The 25415-nt window shown below is 39.7% G+C and overlaps 1 protein-coding gene across 11 annotated transcripts in view; it reads left to right on the top strand.

Moving 5' to 3' along the window:
- The window catches only part of APBB2 (amyloid beta precursor protein binding family B member 2), a 385290-nt gene that overhangs the window by 98927 nt on the left and 260948 nt on the right, over positions 1 to 25415 (top strand). For 9 of the 11 annotated variants that reach the window (XM_070791347.1, XM_070791343.1, XM_070791346.1 and 6 more), the window contains one exon: positions 11800 to 11905. The exons of the other annotated variants lie outside the window; for them this stretch is intronic. The gene's annotated coding sequence lies outside the window, so the exon portion shown is untranslated. The remainder of the gene's footprint in view (positions 1 to 11799; positions 11906 to 25415) is intronic. 11 annotated transcript variants of the gene reach the window in all.

The raw sequence follows: 25415 nt of genomic DNA, 5'->3' as shown, positions 1-25415 counted from the left end.
AGCTATCTGTAAGGCCTCCTCAGACAACCATTTTGCCTTTTTGCATTTCTTTTTCTTGGGGATGGTCTTGATCACTTCCTCCTGTACAGTGTCACGAACCTCCATCCATAGTTCTCAGGCACTCTGTCTATCAGATCTAACCCCTTGAATCTGTTTGTCACTTCCACTGTATTATCATAAGAGATTTGATTTAGGTCATATCTGAATGGTCTAGTGGTTTTCCCTACTGTCTTCAATTGAAATCTACATTTGGCAATAAGGAGTTCGTGATGTGAGCCACAGTCAGCTCCCAGTCTTGTTTTTGCTGACTGAATAGAGCTTCTCATCTTTTGCTGCAAAGAATATAATCAATCTGATTTTGGTATTGACCATCTGGTGATGTCCATGTGTAGAGTCTTCTCTTGTATTGTTGGAAGAGGGTGTTTGCTATGACCAGTCTGTTCTCTTGGCAAAACTCTATTAGCCTTTGTCCTGCTTCATTCTGTACTCCAAAGCCAAGTTTGCCTGTTTCTCCAGGTGTTTCTTGACTTCCTGCTTTTGCATTGCAGTCCCCTAAAAAGGACATCTTTTTTGGGTGTGTGTTCTAGAAGGTCTTGTACGTCTTCATAGAACCATTCAATTTCAGCTTCTTAAGCATTACTGGGTGGGGCATAGACTTGGATTACTGTGATATTGAATGGTTTGCCCTGGAAATGAACAGAGACCATTCTGTCGTTTTTGAGATTGCATCCAAGTACTGCATTTTGGACTCTTTTGTTGACTATGATGGCTACTCCATTTCTTCTAAGGGATTCTTGCCCACAGTAGTAGATATAATGGTTATCTGAGTTAAATTCACCCATTCCAGTCTATTTTAGTTTGTTTATTGCTAAAAGGTTGATGTTCACAACTTTACCCCATCGCATAGGCCAGATGTCTCTGAATAATAGTGGCTTTTCAATGATTATTGGTTGAGTGAATAAATAAATAATATGCTCTACCTGCCCTTAAATTGTTATTAGGGAAGGATCAGGCCACGTTGCTGATGACATGCACACGAATGCTTAAGAGTTTGAATGCAAATGGGCTGTGTTTGATGAAGCCTGGCACTGCTGCTTACTAACCCTGTGAATAAGTCACCCAGCCTCTCATATCTCATTTCTCACCTTTGGAAAGAGAATAATGACAATTCCTACCTCAGTGGGGTAGGAAAGAAATGAAGAGAGGAAAGAATGCACGTGAGGTCATGTGACCACAGCCTCACGTGTGGGAAGCACTCAGTAAAGGTCAGAGTCAGTGTTTATCTTGCAGGATGGAATGCGGTAAGTGTGATGAGAGGTACAGAGTGTCATAGGCAGTCAGAAAAGGGGAGATGCATCAAGTTGGGCAGAGGTTAGGCAAGAGGAGGTAGCATTTGAGATTGACCTGAAAGAATAAATTAGCCTTCCCCAGAGGCAAAGTGACTAGAGGGAGAAAATTGAGAGCATGTAATACGCAAAGTTACAGAAGTGGAAGATGTGAGAGAGGTCTTCTGGAGAAAAGACTGTGGTCTAATATGGCAAGACAGGGTAGATAAAACTATTAGGGCCATATGTGTTTTTGATATAAATTTAAACTTCTAAAAATTTTCAAATAGAAAAACAGTGTAAAAAATACTACAATGAACACCCATTGAACCCCTATCTAATTTCAGTGATTATTAACATTTTTCCTATTTACTTCATGTGTCTAAATTTACATATATTATTTTTTGCTGAACCACTTAAAAATAAATTTTAGAATTCATGGCATTTTACCCCTAAATACTTTAGCATGCATTTCCAAAAAATACAGACGCTACCTTACATAAAGGCAGTACTATTATGATGACCAGCAAAATAAATAATAATACCCAAATGTCATTTATTATCAATCCATAGTCAAACTTCCCAAAGACTTAGTCTTCTAAGTCTTTAGCATTAAAAACATTTTTAAAAACCAGAATAGAAGCTAAAGACCACATATTGCATTTTATTTGTCATGCTTCCTAAGTCTCTTTAAATCTAAAATTCCAACTAAGATATTAGGACTTGTAGGCTTTGGATCACTAAGAAGATTATGGTGCTTTCTCCCTTGCCATCTACAATTCCTGTAATTCAAAATAAAAACAATTTGAATTTCAATAAAAGAAGTGTAAGGAAGTCCAAGTAGATTTCAGATTTTTTTTCCTCCCATCAAGACGATGACTTTGACATTACTTTTGAAATCTCACATGATCACATTTTTAGAAACCTCAGCATATGTTTATTTGCCTTGAGTGGTCCAGCTCTAGACTCACAGGATTCAGCAAAGAAACAGTGACTCACTGTTTTCAGTTGAGCTGAATGTCTAGCATGTCTAAACTTTACAGATATGAAACCGCATTCTTAATAGACAAACAGAAGTGGTTCAGTCCTAGTGTATATATAAGCCTTCCAGGCACTAAGTTCCCGTCCTTTCAGGTAATTTCACAGTGAATTTCACAATATTTCTTTACAGAAAAAGGTCTTTTAGAACTGTGGGTTGAAAAACAGAGAATGCAGAACCTTGTCCATCCTGCTTTAACCAGGAACACTGGTTCCAGAGGAGCGGTACTTGGACGCCTCCTTTGTTTCTGTCACTTCACAGACACCTAGGGCCTGGGCAAGTGTCTGGAATAGCTGCAGGTACGGAGTGGTTATGAGGGGCCTGCCTGCCAGGGCTGCGACTTCTACAGCTGATAGACTAAACCTGGCATCCTTTGGAACTCCATGGAAGAGAAGGAGTCAGGTATTTGGGGAGTGCTTTCCTGCAAAGATGCAGCCTCTAATTGCCTTTTCCTAATGATCTCCCCTTGTTACACTTTGGAAGGGAGCTCCTCCGAGGACCATTTCTTTCCACCTCACTTGCAGGTGCCTGGATAGTGCCGCTCTAATTTATTCCACTTAGCCTTGTCGGGGAACCCAGCCCACCCTGCTTCTGCTGGGAGAATGCGTTTCCGCCTTCGTTTCAACTTCATGAGGCTCTGTTGACCCACTTGGACGAGGTTCAGTGTAGCGCCTGCTTGGTTTTTCTCCTGTCCTTAATTTGGTGTGCCTTTTATTGTCTTCTACCTGAATGAATTCTTTCTCTTTCTTGTAAGGGAAAGGAACCTGAGAAAAACAATGCTTGTGGTGGTGACTGCTTGTTAAGGGTAATTACTATTTTATGCTAATCTACATGTTAAAATGAGCAGACAGAGAATTGCTAAATTCACCATCTTGTTATTTCCCAAGTCTGGTCCTTTTAAGTATATTTGTTGCTTAAACAAAGATGTAGTCGAGCAGAGTAGAAGTGTCCAAATGGAGAGTTTTTTATGCGTGTGTATATATAGAATTTAAAATTTTTATTTCCATCAGCAAGAGTCATTATAGAATACTTGGAAATTATAGAAAAGTGGAAAGAAGAAACCCAGAGATAACTAGCATTAACACTGTGAATTCATGTCTGGTCATTTAGCCTACATGCTATTTCTCTTTTAAGAGAAATGGGAACAGCTTCACTATTACAGTCTAGGACTTTTGCTCCTCAAAAGTGTGGTCCATAGATCAGCAGCACAGACATCTCTTGGGAGCTTGTTAGAAATACAGAATCTTGGTTAGCCTCTTGTTTGCATCCTTTATCCTCCCCCCCACCCCCAAAAAAGAAATACAGAATTTCAGACTGTACTACAACATGCTGTGTGCATGCTAAGTCGCTTCAGATCAGATCAGATCAAATCAGTCGCTCAGTCGTGTCCAACTCTTTGTGACCCCATGAATCGCAGCACGCCAGGCCTCCCTGTCCATCACCAACTCCCAGAGTTCACTCAGACTCACGTCCATCAAGTCAGTGATGCCATTCAGCCATCTCATCCTCTGTCGTCCCCTTCTCCTCTTGTCCCAGCATCAGAGTCTTTTTCAATGAGTCAACTCTTTGCATGAGGTGGCCAAAGTAGTTGTGACCAACTCTGTGTTGGTCTACACGGACTGAAGCCCACCAGGCTTCTCTGTCCATGGGATTCCTCAGGCAATAATACAGGAGTGGGCTGCTGTGCCCTCCTCCTGGGGATCTTCCCAACCTAGGGATCAAACCTCCATCTCTTACGTCTCCTGCAGTGGCAGGCGGGTTCTTTACCACTAGTGCCACCTGGGAAGCCCTATGATATACTGAGTTGTAATTTGTATTGAGTGATATTTTATATATGTTAAAATTCAGAAGCACTTCTCCAGAACACAGTGTACCCGGGACAGCAGATGAAGTGAGTAGGACCCGAAGACCAAGACTGTTTATCTCCATTTTCCCACTGTCACTCTCTCTTAAAATAATTTCCTCAGTATGTGATAATGATAAAAGTGGAGATCAATTTTCTAGCGAGACATAGCAGCCTTGATAAGGAACCCAGCTGTCTCATGCATAAACATTTCATTTGGTGAACATTCATTAAGTGCCTACTGTGTTTCGGGGCACAAACGCCGCAGTTAGGGCGTGCCTATACTGCAGTAGAAGCGTTCGGAGGGCAAGGAGGAGGGGCACAAGAGGAGGCTGGAAGTCAGAAAGAAAAATGGTTTCTGAGCTGAGTCTTGAAATATAATTCCGTGAACATGAGTTATGAGTGTTGCTAGACTTTGGAGAGAATGCAGAGCCAGATAAAATGATCCCTTTCTTGAAGGAGTCTGTGCTTGATTTAAGGACAGGGGACAGGGTTTAAAATTATAAATAAAACCTGAAGCACCCTGGTATTAGGGTAGATCAACTTTGTGACCTCATACAAGTTACTTCACCTGACTATCCATGCTGTAAATAGCAAAATAATAAAGTACTTCACAGAATTGCAGTGGTTTTTTTTTTTTTTAATGAGGTGACATAATAAAGCTCTTACCTACAGTGAGTGCAGAATCGGTTCTGTGTGGCAAAAATATTGTAAAAGTGCCAAGTAAGTGCCATAGATAAAAATACTGAGGAGAAACAGAGAAAAGAGAAGCTGTTTCTGCCTGGACCGCGAGAGGCCTCGTGGCTAATATGGCCCTGAGTATGTGAACGAGGAAGACAGGGCAGGTGGGAACTGAAGTAAAAGATGCAACTGCGCTTTTGAGACTGGATGGACCAAAAAGTGCAGAAGGAAACGGCAGCCCACTCCAGTATTCTGGCCTGGAAAATCCCATGGGCAGAGGAGCCTAGCAGGCTACAGCCCTTGGGGTCGCAAAGAGTGGGACACGACTTAGTGACTGAACAACAACAGACTAAGAAGAAAGGTGATGAAAACACAGGGTCGGGTTTGGTGGCGGAGAACACTGTTTCCAACACATTCGGTTTGAGGAGGTGCTACAAGTGGCAAGCTGGGATGCTAGTGTGCTCAGACGGATGGTTATTCAGATGCATGGCCCTCTGTTCTAGGCTTGGCCAGGGCTGAGCGTGACATGAAATGCTCAGCTTCCCTGGTTCTGGTGTTTAGTTAGTTTCCATCTTGCAGTGGGACTCTTTCTCACTCATTGGAAAGGTTTACATCTACCCAGGGTCATCAGGATGGAAAACAGGGCATAATTTTTTAAACCTTGGAACTTAACCTCTTCTTCAAAAGAAGAGGTGTGGAAAAGAACTGAACTGTGCCTAATTTTTATCCGTTGTCATCCTCTTCCTTAGGTTTCTTCTCTTTCTAAATCTTCTGCCTTCCACCTAATGACTATTAACTGCTACAGAAGAAAACTGAATTGGAGAAAGTTTGTGTTTTTTTGGTATAGACTAAATGCTGTAATTTTTGTGTTAGAAAAATTAATCTTTTTGTGTCAGTTTCAACCATAAGCTCCTGTATTATTTCTTTTTATATGGAGTAGACCTAACCTATAAGTAACCATCAGATCAGATCAGATCAGTCACTCAGTCGTGTCTAACTCTTTGTGACCCCATGAATTGCAGCACGCCAGGCCTCCCTGTCCATCACCAACTCCTGGAGTTCACTCAGACTCACGTCCATCGAGTCAGTGATGCCATCCAGCCATCTCATCCTCTGTTGTCCCCTTCTTCTCCTGCCCCCAATCCCTCCCAGCATCAGAGTCTTTTCCACTGAGTCAGCTCGTCGCATGAGGTGGCCAAAGTACTGGAGTTTCAGCTTTAGCATCATTCCTTCCAAAGAAATCCCAGGGCTGATCTCCTTCAGAATGGACTGGTTGGATCTCCTTGCAGTCCAAGGGACTCTCAAGAGTCTTCTCCAACACCACAGTTCAAAAGCATCATTTCTTCGGCTCTTACTGGCTTTTATAGGTTATAGCCTGCCATATAAATGCTTACATTTTGCCAAATTTGTTTTCTGTCTTATTTCTTTCTGTCTCTGAATACATATACTTTAAAAATACTTTTGCTGAACTATTTAATTAATTATAGAGGTCATGCTTGACCCTGTACCCCAATTACTTCACATGTTATTTCACAAGCACAAGAGTGTTTTCCCACACAGCCCGTAATACCGATTCAGATTTCCCCAGTTATTCCAGTAATGTCTTTTATAACCCTTCTCCTCATCCAAAGTTCACCAACAATCATTCATTGCATTTTGTTTCTTTTCCTTTCATCCAGAACAGTCACCCTGTTTTCATTTGTTTTTGTCATTCGTGGCACTGATATCTTGGAAAATTCCAAGATAATTTTCTTATAGAAAGTACTGCAATCTGGACTTGATTGTTAATTTATGGTAAGATACAGATTAAGCATTTTGACAGACACATCACATAGTGGAGACATGTGGCGTCCAGTTACCCTCTGATTGATTATACCAGCCATCGCTTGGGTAAGGTGGTCTGCCAGAGCTCTCCATTATAAGGATACCTTTTCCCCTAGGTAAGTGATAAGTAATCCGAAGGGTGATACTCTGAGACTGTGTGAGTATCCTGTTCCACAGCAACCCTTCCCCTAATGGTCTTCGTTGTCTATTAATGAGCCTCGACTGAATCAATCATTGCGTCAGTGGTTGCAAAGTGGGATTTTCTGTTTCTGCTGTTCCTTTGGTGTTTGTTAGCTGGCCGTCTTTGTAAAGAGCATTCCAGTATCCTCCTTTGCATGAAGATCTGTGGATTTATGGTTCCTTTTTTTAAGTTGAACGTGTTGCAGTTTATTCATATCATTCTTTTCCTTGTTCAGACTGTACCACATGGGCCTAGTGGGAGCCCCTTTCAGGCAGCTCCCTTGTCCTGTGTCATGTCTGCATTAATATTTGAGCACTGCTTGCTTTCTGGCATAGTGAGAGGTTCTAGGTTTATATTGTACTTTCCTTACCCTCCAGGCCTGGATTCAACTATTTCTCCAATGAGTTACAGTGTTGAGAAAGGCAGGATCTGGGTATTCAAGCTTTTCTCTAAAAATGCATATAATCCAGAGAAAGTTAAAATTCATGAATCATTTGTTTAAACTTCCTCAATGCCCAGCTTTGCTGAAATATTCACATGGAGTCATCAGGAGTCTAGAAGTTGGAAGGGAAGAACCAGTGAAAGGAAGAGGCCATGGATATTGAAGGTCACTGGGCTTTGGACCAGAGGTGGCTCAGTGATGCAAAAGGGGGAGTGAGATGGTGCCAAGACCAATTTAGATTATGTTGGAATTCTGCCCAGGGAGTGACGAGAGAGCCTGAGAAAATAATTTCTGCTTATTTTCCAGGTAGACTCTGAAAATTGGTTGCCCTTTTTTATATCCAGTTATGCTGAGAGAGTGTATCCCCCTGAGCTACACGTATGCTAATTCTTAGAGAAGTTTAAGAAATATGGTTTCCATACTGAGAATCCCTTAGTGTGAGGTGTGTATAGGTAAATACATATTTCAGCATGTCTTCTTGTAAAGATTAAAACTCATAGTTTTTATTTTCAACACTCCTAATTGAAAACAATATTTGAATTTACTTGTTGATTATAATATTTGGTTGCAAATTATTAAAGGCCATATGTGCAGCATTTTAGGCAGCAACTTATAAAACATAGAAGCCAAGAATTTCTAAGTTATTTTCTAAAGTAATCAACATGCATTTAATAAAATGAAACCTTTGCTCTTGAATTTGAACCGACTGATTTTTCTGGAACTCAGTATCACCTCTGTGATCTCTCTTTGTAGATAGCGTAATTAAAATGTTCAATTTGCCTTTTCTATGAAACAAAACAAAACATGAAGCCAGGAGTTAATTGTTTCCATATGATGGAGAACTTTCGAAAATGCTTAAAAATACAAAAGCAAATTTGAAACAGAAGGGTTTTGTTTTTATTTGTTTTTCATTGAAGTCAACATTTTTGGAAGTTAAAAAAAAAACAGACTAGTACATCTATGTACAATAGGACAATGGTTATTATTCAGATGTATACATTACATGTTACAGATGCTTTGTAATTTTGTGAAACAGCACCCCTCCCGCCCCTGATTTTTAACCCTCAGTGCATTCTTGAGAATGGAGAGTGGTACTAAAGCAATTACTCTACACCAAATGGTTACTTGGTATTTGATAAGCTAGCAAGGTTACACTGAAAATGAAAAGGGGCACATCGTTTAAATGTGCTGCTGGCCAGCATAAGTAAGTGAACTCAAGTGTGTGGTGGCCAAATTGCCCCACATTAGCCCTTGACTCCTGAGTACTTTCTCCATTCAGGTCTTATGGGATTTCAGTGCACGGGATTAAACTAAGCAGACTGATGACTAAGGAATCACCATTTTTGGCAAATGAGTCATTTTCAAAGCCCAGTTTTATGGTTATCGGGAAAATTGTAATATAGCTGACTTCTTTCGGAGGTCATAAAGATCCAGCTCTCTTTTCTTACTTTCTGTTGAAAACTCCCCTTAGTGAGGCATTCATCCCCATAACCAAAGCCATTGCTTCTTGTATTTCTTTAATCTTGATCTTGTTTGAAAGGAGTTATATCCAGGGCACAGTTTCTTCATCCATAACTAAATTTCTTTCAGACATTAAGACAGCTTGTATGTAATTATGTAATTAAAAATCTTCCTTAATCTGGATTTTACTAAATCTATAACTGTTTTAGCCAGTAAAAGCAAATTATATTTTGGCTTTTATAACTGATCTATATACTTTGAACATCTCTTTTGGGACTGTATTTGCCTTTGAATTATGAGATAGAAATTACTTTCTGTGACTGTTAATGCTTGTGGAAGTAGCATCTGGTGTCCTTGTTCTTGGGCTGGTGTTCATTTTACTGGCTGGATTCACATTTGAAATTAAAGTGGGATAAAAAGAGTTATTTCTCACCAGATGCCTTCGTCCTATTTTTATATAGCATATTGTTATTTCTAACTGTAAAAGTAGACATGATTATTGTGGAAAATTTGGATACCACAGAAAAATGCAAAGAAAGTAAAAATTATTCTACTCTCTTTTTGTTATCTTTAATTAGCAACTTTTCAAATATTGACTTGTTTTCAGTCTTTTTTTCTAGATATAGATACTTTTAAAAAATTGGGATCACATTGAACGTATCATCCATCCTATAGCCAGCACTCCCCAGTGAACACTGCTTAGAAACATTTTCTCATTTTGTTAAGTATCTTACATATTTAAAAAAACTGTTTATCCATTGCCAAACATTTGTTTTAAAATTGCTTAATATGTTATTGTAATGGAAAACTTTTTGTACATATCTTTATGTACATCTTGGACTTTTTTAAAGATGTATTCGTTTCAAGGAATGACAAGTAATTCAGTTTGTCCTCTCTCGCAATTCCAGATAAGTCCTCCTCTGCAAGAATCTGTCTTTATAACACCATCATGTTGGTCTCTCCAGAATGGTACAGTAACACGTTATTTATTAACAAGACCATCAGGGAACTTCTAATTAATAAATTTTTCACGTAACTGAAACACCCTTAAAAGTGTTCATACTAGGTTACTGTAAAACCTAAAATGTGAGTGAGAGTCTTTCTAAAATTGTATGACATATATTTGGAGAAGGAAATGGCAACCCACTCCAGTAGTCTTGCCTGGAGAATCCCACGGACAAAGGAGCCTGGTGGGCTACAGTCCATGGGGTTGCAAAGAGTCAGACATGACTGAGCGACTAACACACACACATGACATATATTGCTATTGTCTTAAACATAATGAAAATATATGAAAATCATAATTTAACTCCTCTGATTTAAATCACAAGCAGCCTTATAAACAGTGGTTATTATACAGTCGGTTCTGCTAAAGTGCAATACATGTGTTTCTAAAAACTGCCACGCTATGCAGAATCATGACACACTGCCTCGCTGCCCTGCCCCCGCCGCCCAACCAGTGCTTAAGGGATAGTGGGATTAGGGACATACACTCAAAAACCTTTCTCAGTGACATGTTAAAAAAAAAAAATAGAATGGAAACTGGATAAAAATCGGAGCACAATTTTACACATATGTGTTGGGTTAAGAAATAAATAGATAAAAGTATAATACAGCACTTTACCTTGAGAAAACCCTGACGCTTCCTGTGGACTGAGGCCCTGGAAGGGTTACAGCTTGTGAGCCATTGTGAGGTGATGGCAGTGGGGGTAACCTGAAATCAGAAGCAAAGTTGGGACACCCGGTGTGGAGGACCGTGGCTTGGCACCCTTGTGGGGAGCTGAGATCGCTGGCAGGTATTCGAGGTGTGGCTCTGTGCATTCTGTGTAACCTTAGGCAGCGGGGTTCCTCCCCGTGCAGTCTTCTGCTGTTACCCTGTGTTTCTTGCAGTGTGAAATCGTGCCTAAACAAATGTGAAATCCGAGTTATGCTCAGGTTGTTCCCTGTGATATCAGACACGAGAGTTAGAGGAGAACAGAGTGTACCATGTGGTACTGCACTGATGTCTCAGGGATATTCGTGTAAAAACAGAAAAACTTGGCTTAAGAGTCCACACTGTGTAATGTAACAGTAACAGCAGAACAGTAACAGTACTCTAAAGCGTAACAGTGACAGTAATAATAAATGATGCCCATTGATGTTTGTGGGTTTCTGACTGCCTGTGGTGACAGTACTTTCTGCCTCCTCCTAATGGACCTATTTCTCAATCTCTCATGGCTTTTAAACAAGTTTATCACACTTAGAATAACATCTTGTGTGCAGCCCTGGCACTGCGGGAGAGCCTGACAGGTTTAGACTTCAAATTATGATTTACCTGTGGCGTCTGTTACACCTAGTGAAACTCGTTTATCTTATGAATGAGTTACTACCTACGTATTCATTTGCAAGATTGTGAGAGGAAGTAACTGATGTTTTAAGTGAGAGCATCATCACACAGAATTTTCAGATTTTCTGTTTCATTAGAAAAAAGTTAACAAGACTCTTCTCATTCCCACATGCAAAAGTGAAGTGCGCTTAAGTGGGTACACCTGACGGGCATTTATAAGTTGCTGATGAATTTCTTAAGTTGTTATTGTTAACGTCTATTTACAACCCGCTTCTGTGTTTGTGAGATGAGCTCATCTTTGGAAGGTGGGGCAGGCAAGTGTGATTTCAGAAGACCTTCCCTCCCAAGTTGCAGTATAATTAGAAGTCCAGATCCTCCCTCAGTTGCTTTTTATGACTCCCTGAGAAGGACATTTTTACCGTGAATGGTTGCCAAGATGCCTTGCTGGTTCCTGCTTCAGTAACTTTAATAAGGTGACAAGTCAAAACACCATCTAGATTTAGCAAGTCTCGTTAGTGTTGTTCTGAAAGAAAAGTAGATATCACAGTTCATCATTTAGATATTCCAGTGAAATCTGTATTTTAATTATGCATAGAGACTTTGAATAGCAATGTGGTATTTTGATTTTTAATTTCTAATCTGACTTTGTTAACTTTTTGTCTCTACACAATTTCTAGATATATTTGGGCTGCCTGACCTCACTGAGTCATTGCTAGTAATTAACAGGACTTTGTGGGAAAAGGGAACTTGCCTTCTGAGCTTTGTACCAAAGACCTGGGAAAAGTAAGTGTTTTTCTAACTTGCTTTAAAAAAAAATTCTGTTTAATTTGTCTCAGAAAGTTAATAATGTGTCTGTCACTTTTCTACTTCCTTTCTTTCCTGGCTTTATAAGTTTTATATGCGCTTATGGGCTTGAAACGTGGAAAGGGACTCAGGAACCTTAAAAAAAAAAAAAAAAAAGAAAACCTTCCAAGATATTAGGATGACTTTCTGCATTGTGCCATTTCTTTGGGATTTCATAAGCTGAGTCCTCAAGGTTGTGATAAAATCTTTTACCAGGTGCTCAGAAGATAAATTCTAAAGGTAAGAGTATAATATGGTGTGATAGAAACCTGAGTTCAGTTTTCTGAGCTTCAGGTATTTTAGACTTTTAAATAAGCTCTTTGGTTCTGAATTCTTTAGGATAAGAATGAAATCCATTTGGTTCTTTTCTTGTCTGGAAAGGAAAATAAAATTGAAAATCATGTGTTCAATAAGTCCCTCATGTAGCTTGGCCTTAGAAGAATTGATGCACCTATCAGTTCTATTATTTTACAACTTAGAGAAACTTGAAGATAGTTTGAGACACCTGTAGGAAGGCCTTGACAGAAAAACTTATTTGGTGCCATAAAGTTCAGTCTTATTCCCTGATCTTTTTGAAAAGAAAGGTAAAACGGGCCCTAAAAATAATAAAATCAGTCTGCTTTCTTGTCGATATTACTTGGAAATATGAGTGGCCCCTAAGAATGTAAACAAAATAGCACACACACACTCATGCACACTCACACGTGCTCACCCACACCTCCTTTCTGGTGTGTTCCAAAAGCAATATCATTGGCAATAGGAGCTGTTTGCTCATTAAATCACTACATAGTTTCCTAAACTTTGTATTTCTTGTGTATTCTAACTCCTCTACATTTCTGACAGTACAAATGAGATAGTTGAAACATTCCTAAAACAAAACAAGATAAAAGAACCTTACTCTAGAAGGTTCACAGAAGCATTAAACAGTAAGATCAGATTTTATCGTTATGTTGTTTGTCATGTAAATTTATTTATAACAAAATTGTTTGTTATATGGAAATAATTATAGTAAGGTAAGTTATGACTCTTTTGAAGTTAAGTAAGATAGTCATACTGAAAAAATATTATACACACCACAGAATATACACACACACCGCGAAAACACTTTCTGAGAGCTATGAAGTCTCTGCTAAAATATAAATCCACTGAAAGCAAGGACTTTGAAAATTTTCTCCAAAAACACTTTTCTGTTTATAGTGAAATATTGGCAGTAGTGATATACTGTGGTATTAAAAAAAAAAGTCAGTGGAATTTTTAAAAAATAATAGCAATATGTTTATTAATAGCTGAGTTTTTTAGTTTGTATTCACATATTGACCTTAAAATAATGGAAATCCTATGTGGTCTAATTGTTATTCCATCCTGGAAGGATATTTGAAAGAGGATTATGTTGAAAGTCACCAATCTGTTCACAGAAGTGGAACGAAAAGAGCAAAAGATTAATTCTCTGGGCTTTAGGATCTCAATATTTGCAGTGGTGTTTGGGTTGGAAATATAACAGTCCCAGAAAGTGAGCTACTTGGACTGCCTTTCAAATGATTTAGTATTTCTTTAAAATTTTATATAGTCCCTGGTGAAATATTTTCCTTCTGTTACACCAAAATATTCCCTTTGTGACATTGCTGTAAAAGTTACTTTTCCATTTTGTAGAAGCGAGGCCTTGGTAAGACCTTTGATCACCATAATAAACTAAAAACAGTCCTGTGGTACCAGAGGGACCATGGCAGAAGAAGCGTACTAAAACTGAGGTCATAGGTGAAAATTTGTATGCACGAAGGATGTTCACAGGTGACTCTAAAGTTTAAAAAGGTGATTATAATGTGGATGCTACGCATAAATCTAGTCGTGGAGAACTAGTTGTATGGAAGTAAACAAGGGAGAGGGCAGGGCAGGGGGAGATAGAGGCAAGTCCCTTCTGAAATTTACAGAAGTCACGGGTGAATGTTTCTAATAGCACTTGGAGAGCTGTACGTGCGTGCTGAGTTGCTTCAGTTGTGTCCGACTCTGTGCGACTCTATGAACTGTAGCCGGCCAGGCCTCTGTCCATGGGATTCTTCAGGCAAGCATACTGTTGTGGGTTGCCAAGCCCTCCTCCAGGGGATCTTCCCAACCCTGGGGTCAAACCCACATCTCTTCAGTCTCCTGCATTGGTAGGCAGGTTCTTTACCACTAGTACCACCTGAGAAGCCCTTATAAGAGGTACTTAAATGAATTAGTGACTTATTTTGGGGGAGATAAATGCACAGTTTTAAGGGAAATTCAGAACCCTAAACAACCACCATACTTCCTTTGAACTCCCACTTGTCCTGTGCTTTTATTTTTTTCCTAATCACAAACATGTTTTCAAAGTCTTCCTTGTTTCAAGTATGAAATTATTTGAAGTAGGTTTCTGAAAACTTGAGTCTATGACAAGATTAGATGCACTTTTGAAAAATTAGGCATGGATTATTTAAAAAAAGTAGAAAGTAGCTTCTATTTTATTATTGTCTTTAATGCATATATGTGTTTCTTTTTATGTTAATACTGCCAGTGTAGAATATGCTATGAATTATTTGGTACCTTGCCTTTTCCACTTAATAAGTCATGAATTCCCATGCTAATAAATGTTTGTCCACAATATCATTTTTAGTGGAAGAGAAACAAGTGGATCTTAGCCTTTTGTTTAATTTGAGGTGATCCTGGCTTTCAGTTAGAAGGGAGTAAAAATATGTGAAGTATATGGTGAGAGTTTTTCATCTGCAAACAGATAATAGACTAGAATTCACCTTCTACAATCTCTGTAGAGCGTTTACTGTAAAAAGACATGTTCTGAATAGGAGGCTTATGGGACTAGATATGTGTTCACAATGGTGAATGTCACCGTTTGACAGGCACTGTGTGTAAAACTTTGCGCCTTCTTTGGTCCCTTTGTTATATTACGGGAGCGCGGGTGACATGTTCCTCCTGCTTAGCTGTCTTCATCAATATTTCTGTGCCTAAGAAAGGATTCTATCTATGTTATTTCTCCCTCCCAAGAAGTTCTAAATATCTCAGATAAGGTGATGGGTACAGAAGGAACATTTCATAGGCTTTGGGATATAATTTCTTGGAACAGATTGAAATCCACATCAGTTGGAGATGCGAAATGTATTACAGATCTTTTATGCCTTCTCAGTTTTAGGTTCATTTATTAAACCAATATTTTTTGCACAACTACTGTGTGCTGGGCACCGTGTTCAGAGCTCAGTGTTCAAAGATGAATGAGATATGCTCTTGCTTTCAAAGAACTTAATTTGAGTTTCAAATTCAGATTCAAATTACATTTATTCAGTGTGTACTATGTGACGAACAGTCAGCTGGATATTCTTAAATGAGGTGTTTGACCACTAACATTCACTAATGATATTCATTGATCTATCTCTTCCAAAATAAATCATGAGTAGAATTTTCTCATCTTTAAGTTTTTTTATTATTTTTTCCTAAACTTTTGGTATCTGCTACTACTTGTTAAGTTAAATTAGCAAATGGAAACAAAGTTAGTAAACAACAAGCATTTAATTGATCAATTTAGAACAGTGATTTAAAAAACATGTGTATATATATCTATAGACATATGAGCATGCACGCACACACACAAACACGTAATAGTTGGGAACCAGTATGCATATATATGGGGCTTCCTTCATGGCTCAGTGGTAAAGAGTCTGCCTCCCAATTCCGGAGACATGAGTTCAATCCCTGGGTTGGGAAGACGCTCTGGAGAAGGACATGGCAACCTACTCCAGTGTTCTTGCCAGAAGAACCCCATGGACAGAGGAGTCTAGTGGGCTATATAGTCCATGGGGTTGCAAAGAGTTGTCAACTAAACATCACCAATAAAACAACAATGCATATAAGGTAGTTGTAATTTCTCCTAGTAGGATAGTTCATAGTTCACATGGTACAATTAAATATACTAATTCTGATATTCTGCCCTTAGACTGGTTCCACTGTCTGAATGAATGTGGAAATCAAAGTATTGAGTCACTGGATTGTCACAGTAATTCTTGGGGTAGAGATTATTGAAACTCAGGGGAAAGGAACTTGCCAACATTCACACAGCTAAAAAATGTTTGACTTAGGATTCTAACTGTAATGCATCTAACTTCAAAGCCCATGCAGGACCCATCCAACTCTGGAGAGCTGGTAGAGAAGACAGACTCACAAATGTTATGAGCCCGTGGAGGAAGGGCAGTCATTTCCCAAGGAATCAGGGATCTAATATCACATTAGACAAGTTAGCTTCCCTTGTGGCTCAGCTGGTAAAGAATCTGCCTGCAATGTGGGAGACCTGGGTTTGATCCCTGGGTTGAGAAGATCCCCTGGAGAAGGGAAAGGCTACCCACTCCAGTATTCTGGCCTGGAGAATTCCATGGACTGTATAGTCTGTGCGATTGCAAAGAGTCGGACATGACTGAGCAACTTTCAGTTCACTCACAATGTCACATAGCTGGGAAGTGGAGTGGTCAAGACTAAAGCCCAGTTCTCTATGACTCTCATGTTTATGCTCTTAATCACCATGCTATGCTTAGAAGTAATCTTTTCTATGTTTCAAAACTCCCTTAATACCCTACTCAAATCTCTCTGATAATATGTTCTGATTTTATCTTTTATAGTTTTTAACTTGGGTATAGTTAATTACATAATGTTTAATAAACTGTAGTCTTGAGGGGGACTTCCCAGGTGGCACAGGGGTAAACAGTCTGCCTACCAAGCAGGAGATGTAAGTTTGATCCCTGGGTCAGGAAGATCCCCTGGAGGAGGAAATGACAACCCACTCTATTATTCTTGCCTGGAAAATTCCATGGTCAGAAGAGCCTGGCGGGCTACAGTCCGTGGGGTTGCAAAGAGTCAGACACCACTGAGCACTGAGAGTGTGTGTATGCACACACACACACACACACACAAGGTCTTGAGCACTGGGATCCAGTCTCATTCACGTTTTTTGTATGTTTTTCATAACTCTTTGCTCAGTAAATTTTGCATTGGTAAAGTGAATAATTTCTAAGATATTTTGTCTCCTAAAATTCAGTATTTTAAAATTATATATGTAAAGCTTCTGTTGCAGTTATATCAAGTGTAACTTAAAAGGGGCGGGTGGTCATTCGATTTAGTGTGATATTTATTTATTTACCTACTTATTTAATAGTTTGATATCTAGATTGATCTCAAAAGTTTCAGGAAATTCCTGATGCCATTTTATCTAAAAATTTATGACTTGCTGTCCAAAACTAGACTAAGTTTGGAAGCTGAGACTAAAACACACTTCTAGTACCTTTTGGAAACTGTAAAGCTGTCTTGATGCTCCTTTACCATGGTAGGTATGAAACTGTCTTAAATAATATTTTTGAGTCCATAAAAATATACTACCCTATCATTCATGTAGGTGAGGACCTCAGTTTCTAAAAATATGTGGAGCCCTTGTGTTGATGGTCACTACCGTTGAGTGACTTGTCTAATGTCACATAGCTGGGGAGTGGCTGGACTCAGATTAGACAACAAACGGAAGTACTTTTCTGGTTCAGGGCAGATTATGGGAGATCCCTGGAGTCAGGCACCCTAGTTTCTTGGCTTATGAACTCTGTGACTTATGGCAAGAAAACATCTGTAACATGAGAGTGGATAAGAAAACAGGTTATGAAAGTAGGTTCGTGTACCTGGTTCATTGGGAATTTGGGGAAAAAATGCCTGTATTCAGATGGGAACCACTTTTGCTCAGATATTCTTTAAAGGCTAGAATTGTGAACTTGTAAGACAGAATGTGATGGTTCAGTATTATAGCACATATTTATCCCATGATGACCCTTGGGTGTCTTTAAGCCAGAGTTCACTTTCTCGTAACTATTGTGTTTACTTCTATGTGCTCCAAGGAGGTAGTTTAGACTGTGCTTCATGTTCCCTATGCTGGAGGAGAGTAGGAAAGAAAACATTTTCCAAAGAAAATGGAAAATGTTACTTGAGATCAACATTGCCACTGGGCTTTGAAAAACTCTGGGGTTTCTTTCATCTTCCAGGCGAGTAGCACAAGTGAGCAGTGAGGGAGGAAGGCAAGCCCTGGGGAAGGTTCATAGCTTCTCTGCCTCTGTTAGTGGAAAAGAGGAAGGTGAGGGCCCGTAAATAGCTCTCATGGCAGGTCCAGGTATGTGAGAGCACAGGGAGCCGCTTATTCCCCTGGCTGCTGCTCAGCCTGACGGGAAGGAGACCACAGGAGAATGGATCTCAGAGCCTGGCTCTACAGCAGAAACAAATGCGTCCTGGCCATCACAGGCATGCATTTCATAGATTTCAAAGATTTGTGATGTTACTCTCTCTTGAGGTTTAATATCTTAGATTGCTAGAAGAGTGAACAAATTGGATAAAAATATTCTTTGGTCTCAGTCTGATTCTTGCACTTTTTGACTGCTTAGTTTTGCCCTTCGAAGGAAGGGCAGACTTGGCCTGTACATTCTTGATCATGAAAGCAGGAGCTGTCAGTAAATACTGAATTTAAAAACCACTGCCAGGGTTACGTCCCCCAACTATGTGACCTTGCAAAAAAGCTTCAGTCTGCTGTAAGCTGGTAGTCCCTTAATACATGGATACCCTGGCAGGGAAAATAAAATCCCGTCCTATCCCTTTCCCTTTTACTTGTGAACTAATTGTTGTTTTCCTGCATTTAAAAGCAGATGTTAAACTCTCCCTTTGATGTTCCACAGCGGACAGACTCCAGTTGTGTGTTACAACTCCAAATGCTTATCTGTGGTTAAATGAAGACCAGCTTTGGCAAATTACATTTTGATGGTTATGTTTTGATCTGGAGCCAGAGAACAGAATGGCAATTTATTCTTTCATCTGACACACATTTATTGGGTTCCTGCCTGGCCCTTTACATAAAGTGTTTTCAGATCTCACAAATACAACAGAAAGCTTGCAAACGTGATAGTGCTATCTCTATTTTATAGATAAGGAAAATAAGGTGTAGAAAATGATGAGAAAACTTGCTCACGGTTGCATTGCTATTAAGTGAATGGGATTTGATCTTGGGTTTTTGTCTGACTCCTTAGAAAAGACCCTGATGCTGGGAAATATTGAGGGTAGGGGGAGGAGGGGACGACAGAGAATGAGATGGTTGGACGGCATCACCGACTCGATGGACATGAGTTTGAGCAAGCTCCGGGAGTTGGTGATGGACAGGGAAGCCTCGCGTGCTGCAGTCCATGGGGTCGCAAAGAGTCAGACACGACTGAGCGACTGAACTGAAAGCTGTTACTATGGTGGGGAGAGGGAGTTGTTGGGATAGGGAGATGGGACTGACTTTTCAGTGGAAATGATCGATGGAGCAAAGATCTTGATTGGAATATAAAACAGTTGATAAATCATGAGCCCCTGACTCATTCATTTATTCAGCAGATATTTATTGAGTATCTGTTTTGTGCTGGACACGTTCTGTGAGGTGCTGGAAATTCAGTGGTGGGCAGGTCATAATCCTTCACCAGCTTCAAGGAGGAACTAGAAATTCAAGAAAGAGTGTTTGTTGCCCCCCAAAACCTCAGTGTCTTGGGTGGGAGAGTAGAATAGCTTTTATAAAGTTTTTTAAGATGTGGAAATTTTGATGCCTTAACCAAAGTTGTAGAGTTTATTCTTCTTTTCATCAGTATGAAAAGAAAATTATCCACAAATAAACAGAGGGGTGGCTTTACTAGGAAGCTTGGCATCTGTACACCTTGGTTGGGCTCCTTAGGACATGCAGAAATGGAGGCTGGAGTGAAACTATATTGAGTTTTAAACAGTGTGGTGAACAAAAATTTGAGCAATTAGCTTTCAAGGACTGAATCTAATTCACCTTTGGAATCCCTTTTTTATGTAGGAGGACTGTGCTAAGTCCCCAGTAACTCTGGTTTATTGGTTCAGTGATGGGACCTAAAATAAGGAAGAGAGGGGAAAGAAACTCATATGCTTGGTGGGTAGGAGGGTTAAGATAAGGTGATATCAAGGAGGAGTGGGACGGTAGCAGTGAAATAAACCGATAAATAAAGAGAGCACATGCCATAAGACAGACTTGATTCATATGTACAAACTATATTAATACCTGAGGAGGGGAGGAGTTGTGTTTAGGGAACCTGGAAATGCCGTTGGGTGTGAATACTTGAGAGAGACTTCAGCTTTCTTTTCACCTTCTAACTGGACTCTTCTGACTTTCTGTTCACATGTGAACCCACTGTTGTCCCCTTTCCCATCATGAACTTTATTCTACCTTTTTGAGACTTTGAGCCTCTAAGTGTGGTGAAAAGTGAAAGTAAAGTCGCTCAGTCGTGTCTGGCTCTGCAACCCCATGGACTGGAGCCCACCAAGCTCCTCCATCTGTGGGATTCTCCAGGCAAGAATACTGGAGTGGGTTGCCATTTCCTTCTCTAGGGGATCTTCCCGACCCAGGGATCGAACCCAGGTCTCCTGCATTGCAGGCAGACGCTTTGACCTCTGAGCCACCAGGGAAGCCAAGTGTGGAGGTGGCTCTTGAATAAGTAGGGTGGCCCATAGGTGTCAGTTTGCTGGGGCAGTCCTGACTGTGCCTGCTGCCTGGTATTGTTTTTGATGATGCCCCCTTTCAATATCAAATGTTCTGGTTTGGATGATAAATGGCCACCCTACTGATAAGGGAATTTGGTGGCATTCTGTATCTTTTAAAAAAAAAAAATCTTTACAGTGTTCAGACTACTTTGATGAATTAATGTGGATGTAGTACTCATAAAATTATGTATTAGATTACTGTCTGATCTCTCATAAATAGAAAGAAGAGAAAATTAGCAGTACCTGAAAAGATTCAGATGTAGAGAAGTATAAGCCAATTTCAACAAAAAGAACTTTAATTACAACTAATGTTTGGCATATGCTTAGTCAGTCAGTCAAGTTTTGTCTAACTGTTTACGACCCCATGAACTGCAGCTCGATAGGCTCCTCTGTTCATGGGGATTCTCCAAGCCAAAATACTGGAGTGGGTAGGCATTCCCTCATCCAGGGGATCTTCCCAACTGAGGGATCAAGCCCAGGTCTCCCACATTGCAGATGGATTCTTTACTGACTGAGTCACCAGGGAAGCCCAAGAATACTGGAGTGTGTAGCCTATCCCTTCTCCAGGGGATCTTCCCAACCCAGGAGTCAAACAGTGGTCTCCTGCATTGCAGGTGGATTCTTTACCAGCTGAGCTACCCAGGAAGCACCAGTGGCTGGCATAGCCATATGAAAAAGGACATTTAAAGGTTGTCCTGAAGATGAATGGTGTTGAGGTAGTCTAGCATCCTTTGAGAAAATTTTGTCATGTTTATTTAGAGTTTCAGTGTTTCCACAACAGTGGTAATTTAATTTAGATGCATTTTCATTTGTTTTCCAAGTAGATAGTAGAAATAATTTCTTAGAGGTTTTGTCAGAGATTTAAATAAATGAGTAGAGGGGAAATTGTTGAATTCAAGTTTGTTTCTTAAGTCTGTTGAGTTGCGTCTTTTGTTGAAAATCAAATGAGGCATTCACACAGGGACTCAGAGCATACTAATAGAATATATGTTGGGATTTTTCTCCTAATAAATAGGGTTAAATTGGTTTTATAGTTCATATACATAGATTTGCAGACACGAACTAGTATTTTGTCACACAGATATACGTAAAAGTTTTTTAAGTGTTCAGGAAATGCTTGACAATAGTTGCAGTATGGTTGGATAGGATTAAAATCATGCTTATTAGGATCAGTCTCTTCCATATTTTATGAGATAGTGATGGATTTACCTTCAAGTCCCATAGTTTCTTTTTCCCTCCAGGGTTATCTTTCATGCTAGTCAAGCTCATTTATGGCCTACTCTTTGCAGCCCCATGGACTCTGCTTTCCCATTTTACACTGCATCTCTAGCTTGGAAACATGTCCTTAATTCCCTGTGGTAGATAGAAGTTGAGTTTATGATTTTTAACAAAACCCTGAGAGTCCCATAAAATTGGCTACTAGATGTGGCAGAATGAGACCAACCCTCACGAGGCTGCCTCTCTGGCTTAGACATCGCCCCCTCCAAAAGTGATTGTCAGCATATTTGGTTGCAGAGACCAGGCATCCAATAGATTAAGGCTCTGGAAGAGTGAGGGTTTCCCTCTTCCTTCTGCCAGCTCTTTCCTTTCTCATATTAATTTCTTAGTGCTGCCTCTTCCCAGGATAATTGATAATGGCAAGTCCACCTCTCACAGGGCTGATCCTAACTACTTTTGCCAGGAATGGGATGACAATGTTGGAGAAGGAAATGGCAGCCCACTCCAGTATTCTTGCCTAGAAAATCCCATGGATAGAGGTGTCTGGTGGGCTGCAGTCCATTGGGTTACCAAGAGTCAGACGTGACTGAGTGACTGAGCACACACAGGATGACAGCCACCATAGCTACCAGAAAGTCCAGAGTCAATACAAAGTCTTCCATAGAATCCTAGGAGGTTCCTTTCCTAAGGCAGGGCTGAGTTGGTTTAATCATATTGGGCATATACTGATGTGGTCAAGAATCTTAAAGAAAATGTTTTGTGATCACTTCATACCTGTTAGAATGACTGTCATTAAAAATACAAGAGATATTGACTTCCCTGGTGGTACAGTAGATAAGAATCCACCTGCCAATGTAGAGGACATGGGTTTGATCCCTGGTGGGGGAAGATCCCACATGCCTCAGAGCAACTAAACCTGTGCGTCACAACTATGGAGCCGTGCTCTAGAGCCTGTGAGCTGCAACTGCAGAGCCTGTGTGCCACCACTGCTGAACCCTGCATGCTCTGGGGCCCGTGAGCAACAACCGTTGAGCCTGCCTCCCACATCTACTGAAGCCCGCACACCCTTGAGCCCTATGCTGCAACTTCTGAAGCCCATGCGCCTTAGAATCTGTGCTTCATAAAAAGAGAAGCCACCACCATGAGAAGCCCGTGTACCACGATGAAAAGTAGTCCCCACTCAGTGCAGTACAGAAAGCCTGCATGCAGAATGAAAACCCAGCACAACCAAAAATAAACAGATTGTTAAGAAAAATGCAAGAGATAAAAGTGTTGGTGAGGATGTGGAGAAAAGGGGCTTTTGTGCACTGCTGATGGGATTGTAAAATCATGTAGCCACTATGGAAAACAGTATGGAGGGCTTCAAAAAATTGAAAATGGAACCACCATAAGATGCAGCAATTCCATTTGCTGAGTATATGTCCAGAAGAAATGAAATCACTATGTGGGAGAGATATTTGCACCCACATGTTCATTGCAGCATTGTTTACAATAATTAAGACATGCAAGTGTCCATCAACAGCTGAATGGATGGGTAAAGAAGCTGTGATATATATATATCTAGTCGACTGTTTTTTCAGACATCAAGAAAAAAGAAAATCTTTCTACTTATAACAGAATGGATGGACCTTGACAGCATTATGCTAAGTGAAATAAGTCATACAGGGAAAGACACATTCTGTATGATCTCACTTATATGTAGAATCTAAAAAAAATCCTGAACTTAGAGAAGCAGAGAATAGATTGGTGATTGTCTGAGGTGAGGGGTTTAGGGGTAGGGAGAAGTAATTAAAAGGTACAAACTTCAGTTATAAGATAAATAAGTCATGGGAATGTAATCTGCAGCATGTGACTGTAGTTAACAATACTGTATTATGTATTTGAAAGCTGCTAAGAGATACTAAAGTTCTCATCCCAAGAGAAAAAAATTTTAACCTTTTTATTTTGTACTGGGGAATAGCCAATTAACTAACTTATTGTGGTGATCATTTTGAAAACTGATCAAGTAAATCATTTTGTGTGGAGACTTTTTCTGCCAGCAAACTAAAGTGGTACTCCCAACCTTAAAGAGTTTTATTAGGAAAGATGGAGGAATACAGGAAACAAAAGTCCTAGTCCTGGTTTTGCTAACTGCTGGTTGTGTGACTTTGTATTATATAAGCATTCCTGCCAGGGGTCATCATTTGCTTCTCCTTAAAATGATTTTCACATGCAATATGATTGTAAAGGTCCCTGTCAATCAGGAATTCTGTGCATCTATAATACCTCCTAAAAATATACAGTACAATTTTTGAACAAATTGAGCGTCTCTGTATCTGATGATGGTGATTACCTTTCTAGACACCACCCTGGTTTGTGACTCTAGCTGTTCTGTGGAGACCCAGGCATTGATCTTGCTGGAAAAAACCATTCCACCCATTATCTGATACTATACTATTCTGTTGGTATGCTTTTCACATGCAATGGCAAATAGGCTTTCCCAAGTATCCCCAGTGATCGTCTCATGCAAAAAGTTGTGAATTTGGTCCATTATCAGCCTGAATGTTCAGAGAAGGCAATGGCACCCCACTCCAGTACTCTTGCCTGGAAAATCCCATGGACAGAGGAGCCTGGTTCTGCAGTCCCTGGGGTCGCTGCGAGTGGGACACGGCTGAGCAGCTTCGCTTTCACTTTTAACTTTCATCATTGGAGAAGGAAATGGCAACCCACTCCAATGTTCTTGCCTGAGAATCCCAGGGATGGGGAGCCTGGTGGGCTGCCGTCTATGGGGTCGCACAGAGTTGGACACGACTGAAGTGACTTAGCAGCAGCAGAGGCAGCCTGAATGTTAGTGATGATGCCATTGTATTTTAAATGTTGGATCTTCTATGTAGCTGAATGGTGGCTTTGAATTTGCAGTGCTCAATATGTTACTTTATAGGTTTATTATTTTATTATTATTGTTTGTTGGTAATTTGGAGCAGTTCACTGCTGAAATGTATTAAAAAAGAGAATAGGTACAAATTTCACAGTTTCTGGAAAGAAATATCTTTGAAGTTTTGATAAAGATTCCATTGAATCTGTATATCACTTTGGGTAGTATTGACATTAAATATTAAGTTTTCTGATCTAGGAATATGGGATATCTTTTCATTTATTTGACTTGAATTTCTTTCAGACATTTTTTTGTAGTTTTAAGTATATAAGCCTTTTGCCTCTTCAAGATTATTCCTAAATATTTTGTTCTTTTTTGATTCTGTTATAAATAAAATTGTCTTTAATGTTCATTTTGGATTGTTTATCATTAGTGTATAGAAATGTAACTGATTTTGGTGTGTTGGTTTATATTCTATAACTTTGTTGAATTTGTTTATTTTACCATTTTTTTCCCTGAAATTGTTAGTGTTTTTACATCTGTGATGGGTTTTAATGTTGTCTGTGAACAGAGATAATTTTACTTCTTCCTTTCCAATTTGGATGCTCTCACCCAGCCTCCTGCCCTGACTTTTTTCTCAATTGCTCTGGCTAGGACTTCCAGTATCATATTGAACAGAAGTGACAAGAAAAAAAAGTGCTAAGAGTGGGCATTCTTGCCTTATTCTTGATCTTAACAGAAAAGCCTTCAGCTTTTCACCACTGGGTATATTGTTAGTTGTGATCTTTTCATATAAAGCTTTTATTTTGTTGA

This window comes from Bos indicus, chromosome 6, assembly GCF_029378745.1.
Source record: "Bos indicus isolate NIAB-ARS_2022 breed Sahiwal x Tharparkar chromosome 6, NIAB-ARS_B.indTharparkar_mat_pri_1.0, whole genome shotgun sequence".
Lineage (NCBI taxonomy): Eukaryota > Metazoa > Chordata > Mammalia > Artiodactyla > Bovidae > Bos > Bos indicus.
Note: the sequence above shows the minus strand (reverse complement) of the source record. Positions and strands in the feature narration are given on the sequence as shown.